The 5155-nt window shown below is 37.0% G+C and overlaps 1 pseudogene; it reads right to left on the bottom strand.

The window, feature by feature from the left end:
• Nucleotides 1-3620: 3620 nt before the first annotated feature.
• Nucleotides 3621-4850, bottom strand: LOC119538032 (annotated as a pseudogene).
• Nucleotides 4851-5155: the final 305 nt, after the last annotated feature.

Raw genomic sequence — 5155 nt, 5'->3', positions numbered from 1 at the left:
CTAAAAACTAGTCAATATGAAAAGAACATCAAAGTGCTATCAATTTTTAGGCTTGAAAAATAACCTAGAAATCATCACACCTAGTTCTCTCAATTTATGATGATGACAACTCATCTCTTTCACACTATTTGTAAAACCAAAGGTTATAGAAACTTTTATAATACTCATCCTGTGGCATCAAAAAGCTTTTGCATCTTTGCATGCTTTAGTTTAAATTTGAAAGGTGTTTTTCCCATCATACTTACAAATACGTAAAGTGTGTGGTTTTGAAAAGAAAAGGGGATACAATAGCTACTGATATAATTTTGTTAGCACATCATAGATTTAAACACACATGCACAATACAGATTATATGATAGATAAACAGATAGAAATAGATAGATGCATTTCAACAATTTGAAAACACAAGATTATAAAAATAAACTCTAAATTGATAATTGTCTCTATGGGGACCTGGAAATGTGTTAGAAGTAAGCTCAACTATTTTAAGAAACTATGATGAACTGATAATATTTATAGAAGAAAAAATATTTTCTAACCATACAGTACAAAATATTGAGGGCTATTTCACACATCAATTTTATGGAATACAATTAAATATGTAAAGAATATAATTTGAATCTAATTTGTCAGATAGGCCCATCCCAGCCTTACTAAAATCCAGGTGCATACTATACAAAAACAATAGATACTGTTGTGGGTGTGTGATTATTTTATTATGCATGGGAAAGGATCCCTTGGGCTGATGCAGAATACTGACTATTCATTGTCTGACTAGTGAATTTGATAACAGCATAAAATAATTTGTTACGTATGGCATATAGAAAGAACAGTTCATAATATAGTGATTAAATGCTTGCTCAGCATAATCCATTTGACTCAATGAAAATACATTTTTTTATTATTTAACTATGTTTTTTATTTTAGTCTTTTTGCTTCTTGTAGTTTTGCGGCAAGATATTTTTTTACCTAATTGTAATAAATACAAGCATTTGGGGCTATAAAAATATATGCTTTATATGGTAGAAATATTGGCACACTTTAGAGTTCTTTTATAAATAGGGTGGTTGAAATTATGTTTAAGATATCAAGTAGTCAATTTTTAAAATAGCCTAAAATACTAAATCCCAAAGATAACTCTTACACAAAATCTATCCCCAGTGTCATATTTCTCCATTGTTCTCAGACCTGAGATGGTAAGGAAAAGTGTTATTTATTAATCCATTTAAATGCACCATGGAGTATCACTGGAGAATGAATCTCTGACTCCTTTCCCATAAACAACAACAAAAAAATCATAAGTCAGTAATGTAAAAGGAAAATAAACATGTAAATATAATATTTTGCATTTGCATAGCACTGAACAAGAATGATATAATTGTATTTTTATAGACAGGGAACATATTGGAGTCACCATTACCACCATTACAATATAGATGAATGATGGAAAGACTTGAGGAGTTTAATCAGTGGTGAGTGGAAGAACAGACTTCAAGCCAGGCCTTCTCTCCCTAAGTCTAGTAACTATACCATCAAACTACATATCCTATGAAATTACATCAAAAAGATTAAGGCCAGATCTAATACATCAAAATAATTGTGCCAGCATTATTTACCTAGTTATATCCTCCATCTTGACAAATGAGTCCATTTGTTGGATTTACCTCCACAGGAGAGTTAGAGCTTCACCTTTTCCTCAACACCTGATTTGGCTCCAGTACAAAGGAAGTGTATCAAGGAGTTGTTTCTGAGTCAATGACACTATTAAACCAAAGAGGAAGAGGTTGGAGCTTTGGTTGAGATGAGCAAAGTGGCCAAAATCTCTGACTTCCTAAAATAAGGTCCTCTTAGAAGAAGTTGGGACACAAGACCCGGGCAAGCTGTTTTGATAAAGCTGTTTATACTAAACCAGTTTAGTTTAGGGAAATTTCAAGTTTGGATTCAACACCTAAAGAGAATGGTTTACACCTATAACAATTAGCAAGAACACCTCCTTTTCACTCTGCAAATGCCCTAGTTTGTGTATTCAAAAATATCAAGACCCATGGGTGAGAACAGATACTATTAAAGAGCCTGTGTGAGCCTGGGTAAGGTTTCCTCTAATTGCTTTGGGTGTTTCTTGCCGTGGCCTCACAGGGAAACACACACACATCAAAATTTGGACTACTTTAGGGGATCCTCAGCATACTGTCAGAGTTCTCTGTCCATGCAGCTCTCTTCTCTTAACCATTGTGACCTGCTTTACAAAGCTCAGTCGAAAGGAAATGCCTTGGTCTCCCAATTCTCCCAGCTCCAGTTACTCAATTCAGGATGAAAACCAGGCACCAGCCAGTTTCCCTCTCGCAAAGCTGTGACCTGGAGACCTTTTCCAGGCAGGAACCTGGGCCAATCCTGGTTCATCTCCTTTGTTTCTCATCTCTCAATGATCTCTGTCCTTCATTGTCTGATGATCAATGTCTCAAAAACGGTTGCTTTACATATTTTCTGCTTTTTTAATTGTTTCAGGAGGGAAGGTAAATCCAGTCCCTATTACTCCATCATGAATGGAAACATAAGTCCTCATTCAGACTTTTTAACTTGACTTATCTTTACAAGCAAACAGCTCAACACTTCTCCTTAAACCCATCAGTTTTTCAACAAAGATTTATCAAGAATTTCTTTTGTGTCAAGTGCTGGTAAACAACAATGTGAAATGCACAGCACTTTGCCTTAAGGAACTCAGAGATTACTGTGTGCAACAGAAACACAAAAAGCTCCTGATGCTATGTGCAAATGCTCCAAAACAAGCTTGTCCAAAATACTATAGGAACATAGTATATGTTACCCCCACTAGAAGGTAAATTGTTGAGGGCTTACTTATTTTTTTTCCAGGATTAATTTAATTTTAAAAACAAGTATCAGCTATTTAGTCATTCTTCTCAACTTAACTGGACAGCATATGTGTAGTATAACTGTCAGGTAAAAACATATATCTTTACAACTTGGTGGTCCCAAGTTTAAAAAAACAACCATTTCACAGAAAGGAAAGAAATAATATGAAACAGCTCAAGAAATACACCAATGAGCAAAAATATATGGGGAAAGAGAAACACATAAAATAAAGTTTTTGCTTAACTGAAGAAACTGAGAGACTGGTCTACATAGGAAAATGTGTGTCCTGGAAAGTTAGGTATGATGATTTTAGAGTAGGAATCTAATGACTTGAATCTCTCCCTTATTTCCTGAATAAACACATCTTGCAGTATTATACTGCATGGCTCAAACACCTAACCAACGTGGCTCTGTCATTATCCACTGTAACCTGAAATGGGTCTGGAAAACTTGGAAATATAGCATAAGAAGAAAAATGACCACACAACTACACTCTCCTTTCTTTGTCTACTTCAGAACTGGGTTTGATTCTAGAAAATTCCTGAAGAAAATTTAAATAAGCTTGTGGCTTTGCTGAATCAAGTCCCCCAGTTAATATTTAGAAAACACCCACAGTCTGGGCTAATAGCATTGTTGATGGTAACTACAGAGGGATAGCTGAACAAAGACTGTGTCTCAAAACCAGTGTTAATCAATCTCAAGGTTGAGAGGAATAAAAGGGGAGTTTGAAATCACAAACACAGACATAACTAGGATCCTTGTCCTTCTGGATCCATACTTCCTTCAGGGTCTTCATGGTTATAAATTTTCTCTGCCCTCTGCCACACTCGCATGATATTGTCTTCTAATACAGAAAAAATCACCCAAGGGTCATTGGGATTCCAGGAGAAATCAGACATTTCTGCATCTTCTGGAGATTTTTCCACTCCAATTTTACTTAAATCCCAGCCATTCAGCCTACAATCAGTGCCACTGGAAGTCAAAATAGTTTCATTGTGAGGTGACCACTGAGCCCGGAATATTTCTTCATTAGGTGATTCAAAGGAATGCAACTTGAGTTTTAAATTTCTCAGATCCCATAAGGCAACCGTCTTGTCAGCTGATCATCTGGCAAAAATGAACTCACTATAAGGACTGAAAGAGAGGCAGTTCACTTCAGCAGTGTGAGCATCAACTGAGTGGCTTATTGTTTGAACAAGTATTTCTGATCATAAGCTTCTGATCACCAGCAACTGACCCAAACAGAGACTCATGGAGTAGGTGCCAGGAAGCATCTTCTACTACAGCTGTGTAGAAAACACAGCTGTGTGCCCTGTAAGGATGGTCTTCACATCCACCACTTTTCCTTCCCTTGGAGCAGCACTGATAACCCATAAGCAGATGGTATGGTCATCTGAAGCACTAAGTAAGTGCCCACTGAGATTTGGGTTCCAAGAAAGTCCATAACTTTCCTTCTGATGTCCACAGAGACACAAGTCTATGTTGCACTCTCCAGAAGGTTCTGGTTTAGAAGGGTGTTTTTGTAGTCAAAAATATGAACATCACTGGATGGAGTCTTCCTTGCAATAATGTAAGGGTTCTGGGGCATATAATGGGTCCTGCTCACATCTCCTTTGTGGTTGATCTTGATTTCTATTTCAATTTTTCCACTAACTGACAACAAACCTCCAAAGTCTTTCTCACTGTTGTAGTGATGCATCAAACTGAGCATCATCATTAGGGAGCTGCACACTGGCTATTGCAAGGTGGTTTTGTTCATCTGACACACATGTCCCCAGGATAGGTCGATGAATGCTGAAACCTTTTCCTTTTGGTCTGATTACATCTGGAAGCCGCTGTGCAGTGAGGCTGGGCCACTCCTGAGCATGGGTCATCACCAAATCATAAAGAAAAGGAGGGTTCTTTTTCCATATTTTGTACTCCTTGTTGATTACACATTCTTCCACTGAGTCAACAAAGGATGCTTCCTTGTTGGCCATGGCAGACAAGTGAGGGGAGGGGTGCAGGGATTCCCGGAGTTGAGCGATGCAAGAGGGGCGGGGAGACTGGGCTTACTTGTTTTTATATCCGGGCATTTAAAAGTGATGGTTACACACTAGTTAACAAATGTCTGAGCACTTAACAAATACGAAGGTTACCACTGTGAAAAATCTTGATTTGGCTGACTCCAGTTTACAATTTTGTATAAACTAAACTTTGTAACCATGTCCTTGTTGAGATTAGAAGCAATAACAATGTATTTGATAACAAAATATTTTATATCCTCATCTATTTTCTTTCTTAG

This window comes from Choloepus didactylus, chromosome 6 (genome assembly GCF_015220235.1).
Source record: "Choloepus didactylus isolate mChoDid1 chromosome 6, mChoDid1.pri, whole genome shotgun sequence".
Taxonomy (NCBI): domain Eukaryota; kingdom Metazoa; phylum Chordata; class Mammalia; order Pilosa; family Megalonychidae; genus Choloepus; species Choloepus didactylus.
Note: the sequence above shows the minus strand (reverse complement) of the source record. Positions and strands in the feature narration are given on the sequence as shown.